The sequence below is a fragment of the Gallus gallus genome, chromosome 6 (genome assembly GCF_016699485.2).
Source record: "Gallus gallus isolate bGalGal1 chromosome 6, bGalGal1.mat.broiler.GRCg7b, whole genome shotgun sequence".
Classification (NCBI taxonomy): Eukaryota; Metazoa; Chordata; class Aves; order Galliformes; family Phasianidae; genus Gallus; species Gallus gallus.
The window spans coordinates 7,344,034-7,361,952 of NC_052537.1; the positions used below are offsets into that span (position 1 = coordinate 7,344,034).

At 38.5% G+C, this 17,919-nt stretch overlaps 1 protein-coding gene across 3 annotated transcripts in view; it reads left to right on the forward strand.

Annotated features, from left to right (window-relative positions):
• Positions 1-9,364: 9,364 nt before the first annotated feature.
• The window catches only part of CTNNA3 (catenin alpha 3), a 442,665-nt gene continuing 434,110 nt past the window's right edge, over positions 9,365-17,919 (forward strand). The window contains exons 1-2 of one of the 3 annotated variants that reach the window (XM_040702351.2): positions 9,365-9,440; positions 9,516-9,736. The gene's annotated coding sequence lies outside the window, so the exon portion shown is untranslated. Of the gene's footprint in view, positions 9,441-9,515; positions 9,737-14,027; positions 14,138-14,345; positions 14,465-17,919 lie in introns of those variants that run through there. The other 2 variants (XM_040702353.2, NM_001199536.2) reach the window with 2 other exon arrangements.

Below are 17,919 nucleotides of genomic sequence, written 5' to 3' on the forward strand. Positions count from 1 at the left end.
TTCTCGCAACACACCGCCAGGGCACAAGTCCTTATCGAGTCTTCCTGTTGCGGTTCTCCCTTCCCCGAACGCGGCGGACTACCAATAGGAGCTGCCGCGTCGCGGCGTCCCGCCCCAAACGGAGCTGTCGGCCGTGCCCGTCCTCCTCCGGCGTTCGGCAGCGCCGTGCCGCCCTCGCTTCGCCCGCCCTGCGTTTGGCGGCGGATTCGGTTCTTTTAAATAAATCTCGGGAAAAGAAGCATCGGTTTCCGTGCCGCTGGGTTATTCAGTCCGCGGCAAGAGGGTCTGTTTGTTCCTGGAAATCAGGCGTGCTCGGGAGCTTCTGCGGCACTCTTGAGTTCGGTAGTGAGCCTATGAACTACATATGTATCAGGATATGCGTTTTTTCTGCGGTGTTGAGGCCGTATTCTGTTTTTGCTAATTCTGCTCTTTGAGGTATTAAAAAGTGGTCTATCATAGGACTTTTTTTTTTCTAAAGACGCCTTTTTTAAACAACAGCCAAAGTGGTGCTGGGTGTAATTCCACCCTGGCCCGTTTTGTTTTGTATGAGTTACTGATGTCAATAATCTGTTAAGCCAGCAATATTTTTGGTATTGGGGTAAGTTCATACAGATATTAAAATAGGCTCATCCCGTTAGCTTTTAGGGCCTTTCTCTGGAACCCGAGCGGGGGGATATACAGGAGAGCTGAACATGAGAAAGCACAGCTGTTTCCGTAGCACTACAGAACTCAGTGCTCTTGTTTGACTTCAGCAGTACGTAGCAAATGCTTTTTATCATTTGAGTTTAAGTTAATACAGTTAGAAAGCTGCAGTTCGCGAGTTTCTATCTTCATGTGCTTGACAGCAGCTATTAGGAGCCTGTTTTACTTTGTGCCGTTGTCAGCTATTTGTGACTGCCCTCCTGGACATCTTCTTGCGTCAGTGCAGATATGTCTAAGAAAAAAATCCCAGCCTTCTTTTCAGTCTTGAGTTTGTGTTCTTGCTGCTTAGTGTGCTTTAGATAATGAGGAATACTTTATAAGCATGAACATACAGAATGGTTCTCTTACTGTACTTTGTATCCCCCACCCAGCTTGTTAGTTCAGCGCTATGATAACCTTTGTTTTAGTTACTGGTTGCTTGACTTGATGTTTTGCTGGTGTTTGTGTAGTTTGGTCTGCTTGGGAAAGGCTTGCACAAGCTGTGTGATGCCTGCTAAGATACTGTCTTTATAAGCCCATAGTATACCTAGTAGCATCTACATGAAGGTGAAAAACATCATATCACACTCGTATTATCATGTAAATAACAAATACATGTACTGTTGCTCAGTAAATAGCAAATACATGAAGAGCAGGAGGAAGAGAAACAGTGTTTTCAGTATGACCAAGTATAGTTGTATGCAGTACAGAAGAAGAATAGAAGTGGACAGTCAGAGATGATGTTGATGGAGAAACAAGTGCTTTTCAGGTGTAAGTGCCAGGAAAGACTTGCTGGGGTTTGTAGTACAAATGTTATTTCAATGTTTTTAAGGATTTGAGGACAAGGAGCAAAGCTGTTTACTCCTGTACTAATGGTTAAGCTGAAGATTTGTTTCTGTTGCAGAAAATAGACTACTTCAACTCCACACAAGTAGTAACCTGTTTTAAGAAGGTACTATGAAATGTATTAACATTTTTATTACTCAGAGTCAAAGGGAACTGAATTATAGTACATCAGAGCTGAGATTTGGTAGTAGTTCCAGCCATTTCTGAGGACACTGAAACATAGCAGTAAAATGATTCTTAAATTCTCAGTCTAAATGCATTTGTCTTGAGACTGCCCAAATAATTCTTGTATTGAATTCTATTGAGGAAGTGTAATACTTAATACAGCAATTTTGGAGACCTCTGTACACTACTGAACAGTAGTATTATATTGAAGAAGCATTTTTCTTTAATTTTTTTCTTAACAGAAGTGTTAGAACACACTTCTTTACATAAGAATTCTGGATAGCTAACGCATCTCACAATGACTGCAAGCTGAAAAAATATGGGAGTTATGTAGAACGTATATTGAGAGATTTCTGACCTGCATTAAAAAAAGTTAAAGTCAGAAATAGTATTTTGATTACTATTTTATGTGGGTTTGATTGCAAGCAAAATCCATGTGAATGGTATAATTCATGTAATAAGCAAATGTTCATGTCACCAGAACTCTCTTGTTTGATCGCTGTCCTAATAACTGTCCCAGACATGAATAGCACAATTCTTGTGGCTCATTGATTACACTAATTAGCATCAATATTAAATAATGGAACCGTATTTTGAACTTTCTACCTGATCTCCTTTTGAAAGTGTTTATTTTAAACTTACTGAAAATTTTGCTGGAAAGGCAATTATGTGCCTTATATGAGAAAGTGGGCAGGTTATAGACATGGGAATGGTGTATCTACAGAGTTTAGCCTGTACTCGGCCTTAGGATTCAATGGAAATGCTCCCACTGCTTATGAGCAGAAAATCCAAACTGCTGCTTTAAACCAAATTTATCTGATGGGGGGGGGGGGGACAGGACCAACCACAAAAATACCTACAGAACACCAGTTTGAACTCACAAATAGTAAGACCCTATCCTTGGGAGAACTGTATGCCGAAGCACAGGTTTGTGTGATAAGTGGGAGATGGCTTACAGATTGTTCTCCTAGAAACCTTTTGTCTGGCTGATGGCTATACAGGAATAAGCCCACGCATTGCCAAGACAGCTGAGGTTTGAGGGTTTGGATCTGGAGTCTGAGGAACTTACCTCAAAAGCACTTACTCTGCATTAAGCCTTTCTTGACTGAGAAACACCCTAGTCTGCATAGTCTGACCGCTCCAGTCCCTTTTGCCAGGCTGTAAGAAGTGAAGACTCAGAGACATCTGAAATATACATGTGGTATCCTAAGACAAGAAAGCCTGGAGATATACTCATTGTCCCTTGTTTGACAATTTTGGATGTCTAATTTTTATATTTTGAATTCAGGAAAATTTACTTCCTACCTATACTACATAAGAAACCTAATATTTCTTTAAACGTCTGTTGCAGGTATTTTATATTCACATGAATCCAAGACTTGAGGTAAACATGCTGTTTCGCTAAAACATAATCACAAGAGCTGGCAGGCTGTTGCAAATGACACACGCAGTATTTAACCAGCTACATTCAGTTTAATCTTGAAAAACACTTGCTCCAATTGATACTTGAGTTAGAGCGACCTCCAGTGTTCTTTGTGCAAGCTGCGAGTAAAGCAGCAGATGAGATGTGCTGCAGGTGCAGCATATAAGGAGCAGTCTTCAGTACTTCTGCACAATCTTTGCAGGTGAACAGTGGTCAAATAGGAGGAAGAATGATATTTGCAGAGTGCTACTTGAATTCTAGCACTTTGCTACAAAACTATTATTGCCGAAAGAGATCTCAATACAAAAGAAATAGCTAAAAATATTTCCAAGAACGCCTTCATTAACAGTATCTTAAAAAAAAGGAGAAGCCTGAAGTAAAACCCTAAAATTAATTCTTAAATTGTAAGAAACAGGCAGCTTGCCAAGCACTGCGGTGTTTCCCCAGGTGTGGGTGCTTAATTAATAAAGAATGTTATTTATTGTTCACTACCTTGTTTTTAAAGACCTTAAGGTCCAAGATAGCTGGCTAACCTGGCAGTGTCGGAGGGGAGAGGGGAAAAGAATACTCGTCTCAGGCTGTTTGAGTGGGATTGAGCTTCCCCAGCTTTCAAGTAGGCACTTGACTTCAAGATGCCTCTGCTGGCTCCTCAGGTCACCTTGTATGGATGTTAGGACAGAGATCCTTGCCCTTAGCGGGTGGTTAAGTTCACCTATTTTAGAATGGTATGAGCAATTCTTGAGAAATACTTTCCAGTTATCTACTAGGGGACAGTGACAACAGCTAGGCATGAGACTAAAGGCTTAACTAAAGCATTTGATATATCATCGACTAAAAGTGGCAGTAACTCTTATGCATGCAAACGGTTAATTTCTTTATCAGAATTCATGCATCTAACATTGACATGATAGAACAATATATTTATAAAGCAAGAGTTTTGCGCCTATGGCATCTGTTTTTAAATGGGAATACAATTTACATCTGACAGCCTTCAGGAAGTATTATGTAATTAAGGAAAACTTGATGAATTAAAAATGAAATTTTAATATATTTGCTTAGGAAATGCTGGCTAAACTAAAAGCATTAGTACTTTGAATTTTTCTTCAGGATAGTATTAAGTATGAAGTAAAGAGTAAAAAAAGCTTTTATATCTCTCCTGAGCTTTTAATGAATCTCTAGCAGGTCAAAATTCAGGACAAGAGGGAATGGCCTCAAGTTGTGCCAGGGGAAGTTCAGGTTGAATATTAGGAAAAACTTCTCCAAAAGAGTGGTCAGGCACTGGAATGGGCTGCTCAGAGAGCTGGTGGAGTCATGGTCCCTGGAGAGACGTTCAAGAGCCACGTAGATGTGCTACTGAAGAACAGAGTTTAGTAGGAAACATTGGTGGCAGATGGATGGTTCGACAAGATAATCTCAGAGGTCTTTTCCAACCTTAACAATTCTGTGATTCTATGAAAATGAACGTAGGAAAACAGATAAAATTTCCCGAAGGATATATGTATTTTGGAAAGAGAATTTTTCTCCCAAAGGAGTCCTAAAATTCCTACTCCTTTAATCAGTTAAAACTAGCAAGAACTGGACGTTAGTATTAATAAAGGAGAAAGAGAAATCAGTTTTAATTCTTACACAAAATAATGGCCGTAATAGGACAGATTTGCTAATATTGTTTTCTATCTTAAACTTCTCTAAGTAAGCGTTGCAAAAACCGTAATACAGATATGGACAGATCATTATAAACAACCAGCAGCGAAAATATGCAAGTGATAATCAGTTTCCAAATGTATCCTTCAGCATTAAGTAATTTCTATATTACTGTTGTCTTGACAAATATGGAACTGCTCCCCAAGCACTTAAACATGCCAGTGTTCTTCCTTTTCTCTTTTTGGACCTCAAATTTCATTTGGTTCATTTGGTAATGCCTCTTCCATCCCTTCTCACTCTCTTGCCCTGTGCCCTGTTAATTAATCAATATCAATGTCTATTTGCCTTACAAATGCAATAATTTCAGGATTTATTCCTATTAGCAAGTGTGACTTCCCAAATGCATTTATGTTATTAGAAGCTATTAATTATATGCATCTGATCTTTGCAACAGAAAAATTAAATTAGATTCTGCCTGTTAAGAAACATTTACAGCAGTGTCAGTGGAATGGTAACCAAGTACTTATGTGCAACTTAAAATATTCAAGAGTAAGCTTTATATTTCCCTTGAAGAATACATGTGAATTAATGAATCCAACACAAATTGCATATTAAAATGATAGTACTAGCTACACTGAAGTAATTCAAATTTCATGTTTTATTACTGAAAAAGCTAGTGACCAGCAATAACAAATAATGCTGCATACTTATTCCTCTTTTGTAAACTTGTTCCTTATGTCAGCTCTGATGATCACTTAAGAAAGCTGAATACCTAAACCTTACAAACAAGAAAAATGAATTACTTCAGACAGTCCTTTATAGCTACAGTTTCTCAGTCTTTGTGCCTAGGAATGGTTCTGGGGACCAGTTTCAGCTTCAGAATCAAAAGTTACTTTCATTCTGGGGAAGCTATAAGATGGTATCACAGCCTGACTTGAAAGGATATCGCTTCTTAAACTCCCACAAGTAGTCATTTCTTCCTGCTTTGTTGCTTGCCCTCGCTACTAGTCCACTTCAGTGACATACAGAATGACGCTTTAATGCTAAACTTCTGTTTTGAAAAATTCTGTATTTGATGCATCTCAAGCTTAGGGAACTCTTATAGCATCTCCAGTTTCACTGAAAGACTTCTAGGGTCATTTACTGTATCCATCTCTTAAACATAATAAATATATTCATGGTGTATGACTGAAGGATTAAATACGTGCTATTTCCGGTTCATTTCTTCTTCTTTTTTTTTTTATAGATTAATCTTAAAATCACTTAAGATTATTTACAGTAGAGTGATTTATCACCTTTTTTTAAGTTTTTGTTGCTGCTTGCAGTAAAGGAAGTTAGACATGAATGCTTAATAAAATGAAAAGCTATTTTTCATTACTTACGATTCTGACCACTATAACAAATAACTTTGCCTGGGAAACAGATAAAAATCCAGTATAATTTCTTTTGCATGCTTTGTATGACTTCTCCTTAATAAGCAGTTGATAGACTTGTCAACCTTCAAGGAGTCTGCATATCATCACACTATGATTTCTAGAACAGTGTATTTAAATACACTCACATTTATTCTTTCATGACATGGGTGTGTTTTCTACTTCTTTTCCCAGTTTGGAACCCTGTGCTGTGCTTTTCTTCATTATTTGTTACAAAATACTTTCCTGATTTAGCACCGTGTAAGGTTACGAGGTTATCAAGAAGTCAGAGTTATTCTGTTTTCTTTTTCTGCCATGGATGGTTGTAATTTTTGTGAATATGGAATTTGTTCTGGGACTGAACTGCAACTATCAGACCAAGAACTTGAGGACAAAGACAACTCAGTGATCTAGTTATGACACACAGAACTTTTCATCATTCAAAATTTGTCAGTGACAAAACTGATTGCCACGTAATAGCTGCTGGGGAGCTTCTATGGAATACACTGCTACCATGCTTGTTTAGCTAAGACTCATTTTCACATGTATTACAGAAATAGGGACAAAAGCATTCATCTGCCTCTGGAAACATTAACAAACTGTCTATAGTTTTCATTTTAGATTTTTTACTGTACGCTCAGGAACCTTTTTAGAAAGGTGCTAATAGTTCTTGTTCTATTTAGAATGAAATGTTGAGTTTGTTTCAAGGTTTTCAAGTTGTATCACTGAACATTATTGTTGGTGACAATGCAGCTGAATGTTTATCTGTATTCATATCTTTAATTAAACAATCCTAGTCTGTTTAGGAATGTGTGAAGTACACTACTGGCTCAGGGCCTTTTTCCTTAATGCATTTTTTCAGATTTATTTATACGAAAAGCATATTCTGTGCTTCTATTTGCAGCTGTTGTATAAATACATTTAATTATTTTTTATTTAAATGGAAAAAAATAATGTGGATATGCAAATATCTCGAATGTTGTATGTCAGTGGATATGTTTACAAGACCTGAGTATGCTAAGTGTCGTGTGAAATTGCTACTTGATGTGCCAAAAAAACTTTCACAATAGGACTATTAATTACACCTGACTTTCACAATACATCTGCCACACTGTCCATGCAGATCAAGAATAACATATTTACCATCTATATGAAAATAAAATATGCTTCTGTCTTCAACTATGTTGCTTGACTTTTGTCCTAGTTCTCAGTATAGATCGCTAAGGATGTAAGGAGACCCTGATTTATTTCAGTGTTACTGCCTTAAAATTCAAGCTTTAAAGTACGAGACTGGTTAGGCAGTGTTAAGGCAGTGTTACTGCCTTAAGATTCAAACCTTAAAATATGAGATTGGCATTTGTAATTCCACCAGTCTGATAGATTTTTTTTTTCCTACGAATATATACTGTCTGTTTAATCAGTGAAATGAAAAACAATGATTTTGCTGTATTTCACAGGCTATTTTTCTCATGGTCAGTACATTAAAAGAAGAATTGTGATGCTGGGTAAAACGTGTCTAAAGCAATATCTTGATTTTTTTGCTAGTACCTCCATGTTTCAATGCACTTTAGAAGAGAGTTTCAATGTGCTGATAGTGAGCAATTAAGAAAAACAATCTCCTCACCTGAAAACCTCCCACCTGATCAGTGACTGGCTTAAACCTGAAATACAAATTTGTTTTAATGTGAAATTTATCTGTAACATCGACAGGTTGCAATTATCCAGTGCACCTGACTACTCTAATTCTTATGACGCCTAAGTGATAGATCATAGCAATAAACCACTGCACTTATTTACACATGTAAAATCAAATACTTTGTGTACCTTGAGTCATTACAGAAGAGGATGTTGAAAGTAGCAAAGCAAAATATCTGGATCAGATAGAATGGATGCAACTTTCATCACCCGTTGAAGTCAGTTTACCACGAGTATTTTTGCTCAGTTGTCTCTTCCTTTCAAACCAAGCTTCTACATACTTATCACTAACTAATGTTAAAAGATCTGCTCATCTCACATCTACCGTTAGCATTCTGTTTGTGCTGATCATCTGTGGAACACAAAGTGAGAAGGTAGGGTTAAAAGCTTGATTTTTATAGGTCTGCATGGTTGATGTTTTCTATCTGCTCCTTTATAAGTGGAGAAACACAGTGGCGAGGTGCTTTTGTTGAACTGTTCGAGGACCTCATGATCTCTTTGAATGTTCTATTCTTTTTAATCTTTGGTTGCTATCACCTTCATAAGTTATGTTTCCTGCTCAAGAAAAATATTCCTGGTCAAAATTCCAAAAGATTGTTTGAAGAATTAAATCTCAAGCCATGAAAATCTAGAGATTTGTGTCTTCTCTGTGTGTGGATTCCAAGAAGACCTACAACTGATTGAGGTACTGCAGGCACTGCCATTTCATTTGTACAGCTCATAGGCATGTGGTTTACTTTGTCATGTAAGCTTCTATCCTGCTAATTTTACACGTCACGGCTTCACAGTGCTACTGAGTGCTGCCTTGTATGCAGGCTGTTTTTTAAAATAATATTATCTGTTGATTGTCTAAAATCATAGCTTATGGATTGAATTGCAGTTCTGATAAGCCTGGTTGAATAAGAATGTACAAATGTGAAGTATATTGAATCTGCTCAGAACTTCCATTAGAAGTAACTAAATTAGTGAAGCAGGTGAGCCTTGAAAGAAAAGACTAATTACTGAATTTACTTACAGATGCAGTTGAAGGCAAATGGACTGCTGGAATATTGAGATGTGCTGTTTGTAAAGGAATACACACTATAAAGGAAAGCAATGCTTAGAGTAATGTTTGAAGTGGTTTAAATGACTGTTAACAGGAGTTGCTGTAGCTGTGTGAGATTTGCTGTGTGAAATGTTGTTGGAGAATTTTATTTTACAAGTGTGTCTTTTTTCAGTCTAGGATAGTCTAAATTTTTTAAGGAAACATGGTTGTACATACATTGGTGGATCCAGGCGTAAGGTTAAGGTCCTGAGTCTGGTCTCTAATCCTGTCTATGCCCTGATGTGGGGCTGGACTCAGCTGTTCTCCTGTCACACATCTTTGATTTGCCTTCTGTAGGAATGAAGCCCTCATCTGTGAGATGTGTGAAACCCTGAGTCAGCATTTGAAGTTAGATTAATGCAGTGGGTGAGCTAAAAGGCTCCCTCAATAAATTACCTGTCAGAGCACAATCCGAGCAGAGGAAAGGGGTTTCCTCGCAGCCTGCAGCCCTGAGGGGATGGGCGGTTCCTCGCGCGTGCTGGGCCGTTAGGAGGTGTGGCGCGTGCAGGGCCGTTGGAGTTCCTCACTGGGAGACGGCTCAGCCATCTCCTTTTGTTTTTCCCGTCAGTTATTACGGCGAGCTGTGCTCTCGTTGTGTGGGTGTGAATCGGGGCCAGACAGGACTGTGGAGCAGGAGTGTAGCGAGGAGCAACGTGTATTGCAGTCTTGCCTTGCCTGACCTCTGTCTGAGTGGGTTTTCTCCAGTAGTGGAGCAGGAGCACCTGCATCCTTCTGTAGAAGAGGGTGAGGCGGAGAGTAGGGTGTGTGAGGTGGAAATAGGGAGTGCAGGTGAGTGCATCTTTTTTAGGCTGTTGGTAAGACAGACCCTTTGATATGGAAGCTAGAAATGTTCTCAGGGTCAAAGATGATGTACATGAATGCTATCTCTTACTGAAGAGGGAATGTAGCTTTGAGGGGTGTTTCTAGTTAGTCCTTGGTTGATCTCATCCAACCTCTTGCTAAAGCAGGTTCCCTAAAGCAGGTCACTCCAGAATGTGTCCAGGTGGATCTTGAGTATCCCTGGAGAAGGAGATTTCACAGTTACCCTGTTCCTGTGCTCAGTGAAGTTCTTCCTCGTGTTAGTGTGGAACTTCTGTGTTCTGATTTCTGCCCGTTGCCCCTCATCCTGCTGCTGTGTGCCGCTGAAAAGAGTCCACCCCCATCAACTTCACTATTTCACTTCTGATGTTTGGAAGCAGTTAAGAGGTCTGCTCTCAGCCTTCTCTTCTCCAGGCTGAACACTTCCAGGTCTCTCTGTTAAGGGCCTGGCTGCTTTGCCTCAGAGCTGTTTAGGGATTTTAAAAAGAGAGAATGATATAAAGATACGAGTAAGCAAAGATGTGTGTTAATGTGGCGGTAATTGAAAGATAATTTTTATTACCTTCTTTGCCTGCCTTGCTGATCCACTGTTCTTGAGAAATGTCTTTCATCGCTTCTGTCCCTTTTCTGGTGTATTAGTGCATACACTCTTCTCAACTTTCAGCAGCAGCTGCTACAACAAAATTTGAAAGTGCTTTCAGAACCACCTGTAACTAGGGGCTTATTTTTATTGGCTCAGCACTGTTAAAGTCTTGCACAAAACCTGCTGATTTGGACTGCATCTCCGATGCTACCTGAGCTCTTGAAGTAATCCCCCTCAACAAGGGCCATGATGAATTGTAGCCTAGAGGGCTTGGGGGTATGGTTCTGTTTGCGTTTACTGTTGGCTTTCTATTTTCTCTTGGGTTAAACTTTTTGATATTGCTGAGTGCATAGTTAACCAAATTTTGGCTTGCCTCGGCCACGTTGAGTGAAGAGGAATTGGGCTATGTTTACCTAGGTTGCACTGAATATAATGCCTTCTATTTATTTCTGTGGAAACTACAACGAGTACAGCAACTGTATTTCATAGAGCAAATTCTCAGCTACAAAACACGATTATTCAACATAGTCACCGCCATTAGCTGTGCATTTTCACCAGTGATGAACAAGAGTCTGCATGCTTTACTAGTCAAAATCTGTACCAATGGAGATGACCTGCTGTTTCTACTGCTGAAACGTACCACTCACTGACATCCACTGTTTGATCTTTGTGAATATTCGATGAGTGTTGGTGAATGTCTGTGGGTGCCATTTTTTCTGTATGCAGGAATTCAATGAGACAGCTTTATTTTATGTGCACTCCCATGTCAGGTGCCATCCTGTCAGACTGCCCCTCTGCTGCCTTATGCCACGTGGCAATAAAATGTGATGGAATGTTGGTAGGAAGGTTCAACCTCTGCTGCTGTACTACCAAGATCTGCTTGTGATGTCGTGTTCCAACATAAAACAAGAGGCATTACTGTCATTATATCATAAAATATATAATATAGATAATGCATGTAAGTTAAAAAAAAAAAAAACTTCTTTTAATACTTAATATTTTTTCTATTAAAAAAGAAAAGAGGGGCCAAAATTGATAAAACTGTGGGGATTTTTGACTTTGTTTTCGTGAAACTAATGCATCAATCTGGTTTGATGGATGTAGCTGCAGTTCTTAGTGAGTTCTCAAGGCATTTGTCAGAGATTTTCAATGAAATGTTGCTTTTCCCATACTCCATCCTTTAAAATAGTTGGCACTACGTACATTTCTGAACAAAATGCGATGATATGAATAAGGTTTGATTGTGAAGTGATGCCTCTATTAAGAGATGTCTTAAAAGTCTGGTAAAGAGACATGATCGCTCTTTGTTTAAGGTGAATATCTGCTTGCAACTCTATGCATTCAGGTTTAAAATTCACAGGTGATCTATTTATGTCAACTGAAAATAGAATTGGAAATGAACAACAACAAAAAAGATGTGTGGGTGGTTTTTTTTTTTCTTTTTGGTAATCTTGAACTTTGTACTCAAAAAAGGCTGCAAATGTTTTGTTGTTCACAAAACTTTGTTTGGCCTGTGTATCAAAACGCATAAAATTATTTGTCATGACTTGAGTTCGGATTGCACTGTGTCCTCTCTACGTGCTGGTTTCAGGCAGTGCCAGTTTTGCACTGATGTTTGGTTGTTTCACAGTGGTGGTTGTGCACATGGGGCTGGTTGGGCTGCTCGGTGGTGAAGAGCCACCTCCATGATGGTGCAGGGTCAGGGCCAGGCTGCAGCGTGGGTTGGACGTGCCCGATGTTGTGAAAGCTTCACGGTGACAACCTCTTGGGAGGGTTTGTTAAGATAAAGACAACTTGGGAATGATGAAAGGGCACAAGCATGTGTGTGTATGACCGTTTTACATACTTTTGGCCTCTTATAGCATCTCCATATTCAGCCCTGGCCAGGGCTGTGGGAGACTTGGGGCACCGTGCAGACTTGCATGATGAATACCACGTAGTATTTAAAATGGCACTAGATGCTGAATGTAGGCATTAGATTCCTATTCTACATTATGGATTGGAAATGACAGAACAAAGGACATGAAATAAAACTGGTATTTTCTGCAATGTAGTGTATCAGAATTTAGAGGCTCTGCTTTCAGCTATTTACTTCTGAAAAGAAGCACTGGTGTGGTTAGAAAGATCTAATGAATTTTAAAAATGGAGTAGCGAACATCTAAATTAATTTCACGTGTTTTTCTTGAATCTCGTAATTAAGTGCCTTCCTTTATTGTTCTGGACTTTCAAATAGTGAATTAAAAAGGAGAGCTTAGAAACTCTGAGACCTTCTGTCTTGATTAGCAGCTTTTAGTAGTACTAGGGCTTGGATTACATCTTAGCTTTAATACAGTGCTCAGGAAGCTGAACCTCTACTTCAGTCCAACTGCTCTCTTCTGTGGCCATTCATGTCTTGTGAATTCAAGAGTTGGAGATGAGTGAAAAAAAGCTTGTCTTTCAAGTTTGGATCTTGAAATTCTGAGAAGATTGAACTATGAATGAAGTAGTAAGTTTAAGGTAACATCTCCAGGTGCTTTTTCCCAAAGTAAATCATCATCTAGAAATTTTTCCTTGGTTTCTGTGGGTAACTGATGCTGTTGCATGGGGAAAAAATCTTTCATAAAATATTCTTGATACAGTATAATCTTTTACCTGACTTTCAATTTTTCTATGCAGCTTTAAGTGCAAAAGGTGTGACTGAAGTCAGTCGGCCATTGCACGACAGGTTCGAGATGGGATAGATTTTGCTTTGTTTCCTTCAGCTCTCTTAGTACAGACAGTCTCTTAATGTCTCTCCAAATCTTGCTTTTTGCTTACCTGTGATTAGTCAGAATACATACTCATTCCCTTGGTCTCTCTATTTTCATTCAGTTGAGCCTCTCCAGTGCTCTTCAGCTGGTGTCAGATAATCTCAGCCTTCAGGCTGTTTGTGCCCTTTTCACCTCTAAACCAACTAAAAATAGCCAAACATCTTTGGTTGAAATTTTCCAAAAAGAAAATTCAGCCAGACACATAGACCTCATATACACGTTTTTCAGACTACATGATTTAAAATGGTTAAAATCTTAAGTAGCAGAATAGATAGTGTCTAGCAGAATAAAAAGTATTGAACAATTTCTGCCCTTTCAAATTTTTTTTTTTTTATTTTTAAACATGCACTCTGTGTGTATTACGTGTCAAGGTACTCAAAGCTGCTATGGTTTCTCCTTAGCAAAACTTGACTGAATAACTGAAATGGCTACCTTGGTGAAAAATACTATAAATGTGGGATTATTGATCTGGAAGTAACTTCTGAGTGTTTTGTGATATAAAGGTAAATGAAGATTGTCATGTTCACTATAGTTTGTATGAAATGCTGTAGTATGTACCTTGCAACAGCATTTCACCTGGATTTTACAGCAATGGCCTTTTCTTTTCTTGTTCTACTTTGCCCTCTCACCTTCAACATAAAACTCATTGACTTAAGAGTGGGCTTTGCCGCTGACTTCAGTAGCATTTGATTGAGGGTCTGAAAGCTCAGTGACGAACTGTTTTCAAGATTAAGAGTGATCTCAGGCTTTCTTAAAGCACTGTACACAGTAACAAATTGTCAGTAAAGTCAGGAAACGTACTGCTTAGGAGGAGGTCCCAAATAGGTACTCCCCTCCCCATTTTGACTATTTTCCACTCCTTTTTTATTTCTTGTAGGCGAGGAGGAATGGGCAGTCGTTTGCTCTCTTGCCATCAGTGCCTCTAGAGTCAAGCAGCATTAAGAGGGGTTCTTCAGAAAGCTTTTTCACGGATCTCTTGTTAGATTCTTCATTTGGAAGGTAAGGTTGAAGAGAAAGGAAGGGAATTTTCCATTTAGTAAAAGAACATGAAGCTGTGAATTGAAATATAGTTACTTCATTCACTTTCTAGAGAAGGAACTTTTAAGCATGATATTTTTTTAATACTCTGAATATTCAAAATCACCATGATCATGTCACTTGAAGTAAGTAGCCAAAGGTGTGCAATGTTTTTGTGTTTTCTACTTAGGAAAGAAGTCAGAATATTTTTAACGGAAGGGTCAAGTGTTAAATGAATAGTGTTCTTTCAAGTTTTGTTTACCTCTTTGTACTTCGCTGGATATTGCTTCCAATGCTGGGAAGGCTTATGTAAGTGTTCATTTATAACCTTGGTGTTAAAAATACTGTACAAGACATTTTTATACAGTTATTTAATATTAAGGTAAGAAGGCACTTCTAAGTAGGGCTGTTACATTCAATATAGTTGTTGGCATATTTCATAAACTTAATGTATGTTAGGACAATTTTTTTCTATGTAAAATACATTTGGGCTCCTCTTACAAAGAATATGAGGTATGTTCTGAGCCAGTGAAGCCAAAAATACTTGCAACAGCAAAGAATTAGACCTGATGTCAGGCATTTAGAAAAAAATACATAATAAACTGTTCCTGTTCTCTCCTATTCCTAATTGATTGGTTGACAGTAGGAAACTAATTTGCCTTGGAACAAAGACGTTTTTTTTGTAGGATTATTCTTTAGCCGAAGTCTTTTGTATTAGAATGAGGGTGGGGGTCAAATCATAGAATCATAGAATGGATTGGGTTGAAGGAAACCTCAAAGATCATTTTGTTCCAGTCCCACTGCTGTGAACAGGGCTGCCACTCACTAGATCAGGGTGCCCAGGGCTCCGTCCATCCTGGCCTTGAATTTCCAGAGATGGAGCATCTTCAACTTCTTGGGTATTCAAAGGGACAAAATAACCTTGTTATTTCTGAGACTGTTTTACAAGAAATGGTGAATCTTCCAGTTAGTGTCTCTTTTCTGAGCCGGATTTTATTTTGAAGCTGGTTGAGTCAGTGAGGTGCCATGCGATGTCAGGAGCCTCCTTGGAAGGTTTACTATGCATCCTGGAATGCGAGGTCCATACGTACCTGCAGGTGTGGTGCGGTGGGATTACAGTTTTGATTAAAAAATCTCCCTGTTGTTTTAGATAAAGCCTTTGTAGGTGCTAGCTGATACAGTGGTTACATGTGCTAGCGTTAATTTTGGGGTTGGTTTGTTCATGCCATTAGACAGCAGTGGAGAACAATTACATTATTTGGGTCACTGGAGAAAACCAAGAGTGCACACCTTTACAAACTATTTGAAAGTAGTTGCTTAAAATAGAACATGATCGTGAAACATTGTATGTAAGCCATGGGTATGAAACAAAAAATTTTTTGAGAAGTAACAGCCCTACCAAGACAAAAATATTTTAAATCATTGCAACTGAGTAAGAAATAGGTATGTTAAGCAAAACATTGTAGATGTTACAGCATGTAACTGTCAAATAAAAAAAATGGTAAATATTTGGTGTGTATTTTTCTTCCCCCCCCATTCTATTTTTAGTGAAAGGTCAACTTGAACTTTATTTAAACAGAGTCTCTGGTTCTGAATAGAGATAGGAACACTTCAAAAGCGATAAGAAAGGGGAGGGCTTGAAGCCAAACATTTTGAAACTATTGTTACCAGCACAAGATAGTCATCCCTGTAAGAACTGTGTGCCACTTAAACAAGAAAGGGTGCTTGTTCAGCGCTGGAAGTGCGTGCAGGGAAAATAGCGCAGAGGCTCACGTCAAAAGATTTTGAACAAGTTTTTAGAAAAGAATCTGGAGCAGGTCTGAAGAGTATCATGAAAACCTTTGTTTTTTGAGGGAAATGCTGCCTCTGATGTCACACAACTTCCTTTTTGTTTTTCCTTCTGAAATAAATATTTTTTTGTTATTTTAAATATTACATCTGTAGTTCTCAGACACAAAACTTCAGTTCTTGGAAAAAAGTACATTGGAAGAAGTGTTAGGAAGACAGGGCTGTTAAAATATTTCTATGCGAAGCAGGATTATTTTGCTTCTGCTGTCATTTCTATGTAGTTTACTGATGCTATAGCATGATTGTCATCAGGCCTGCAAGTTTCTATAGTGATACTTGTGTGGAGGAGGATTTCCTTGCTGTGGCTGTAGACTCAGGACCATAGCACACATTTGTGGATTGTTGCTTGTTGAAGAACAGAGCCTGGCATGCTAGTGCAAAGCCAACTGCTCTGCAGCTCATCAGACTATAGGATTCACACCTCTGCTGGAATGTCTCCTCGAACTCGTCACTGCATTGCAACTGACTGTGAAAGAGTGCATGCAACCGAGGCAGTAATTTTGATAGTATATTTAAGGGAGAAGAATGTGTTAGCTGATGTTACTAAGAATAAGAAATTATAGTATCAGAGTAACTTTGACCTGAATATAGAAGAAGAGATAATGTTCTCTAGATTTATGTTACAAGATGTGTTCAGAAATTATTTACTTTTCTCAGTCTGTTTATTGGCTACAGTTTGTGGGAGTAAGGTGCTGCAGTTGGATGGACAGTTGTGCCGCCAGATTCTGTCCCTGATTCTTCTACTGTCATTCTGTGTGATTGTGAGCAAGTAATTTATCTCAGATTCTGTTTCCTTGTGTGGAATTGAAAGATAACCTCTCCATTAAAAAGAGATTTGGAATGCACTGTAGGAAAAGTAGGCACACCTTTTTAGCAAGGAAAAGAGTGCACTGAGAATATTATGATCCAGAGAACATTCATCATTTGAAATTTCACTACACATCAGACATTTTGGAAGACATTCACCAACTGAAGTATAATGAGATCCTCATCTCAAATGCTTTTTTTCTATAAGCATTAACTAAAGCTTTTCAAACAATTAGATCATAGCCTGTTCCTCACCATGTGGATTCTCCTGTACCCGATAAGGACTAGGCTAATACTGTTTTCTTTTGGTACAGTCATTTTTGAAGGGATGATGTATGACACTCAGTTATGCTGAGAGCTATGTTGAATGTGGCAGAAATCTTGCGTCCCTAGGGATTTCAGTTGTTTTTCAGGTGTGTGAAAGTGGCCAAGGTATTAAAGAGCATGCAGTCTAGTGAATGTAAAGCCAGTATTTATTTATTTATTTATTCCCCATTCTCAGCACTAAAAGTATCTTTTGATTACTTCACTGTAAATTTGTATCTATGTGCTAAGACTGGTAGTAGCCTGCAGTGAATAAATATAATTAACAACTCCGAATTTTGCCACCTTCCAGTTCTCTGGCTATTCTTTCTTTTCAACTGCCTTTGCATTACCAGACATTTCCTCTCGCTAATTATAAGAAATGAAAACATCTGATATGGTGAAGGTATAACCAGACAGCTTTGTACTGGAATCCGGTTTGCCACATGCCTTATGGATTTTCCCCAGTGTTGAATGGATGTTATCCTTCCCCATCTGTTGGAGGTATTGCTCCATTCCAGTGTGTGGCCTGGCCCACGGAAGTTCATGCTGCTATGTTGCAAACCCAACTAGTACATCTTAACAGATTTTTATTTCCCCATTCTGGAAATGATTTTTTTCATGTATCATCTAAAGGATTAAGGAAAAATGCAGTCACTGTTTTTGTTTCTTCTGTAAAATCTGATTTACTCTCCTGTACTGACTGAGTAACAAAAGAAAGCTGACAAATTCAATGCCTGGTGCCGGTGCCAACTGATGAAGCTATTAAGTAATTATATGATAAATAAGAGTTTAACATCAAATAA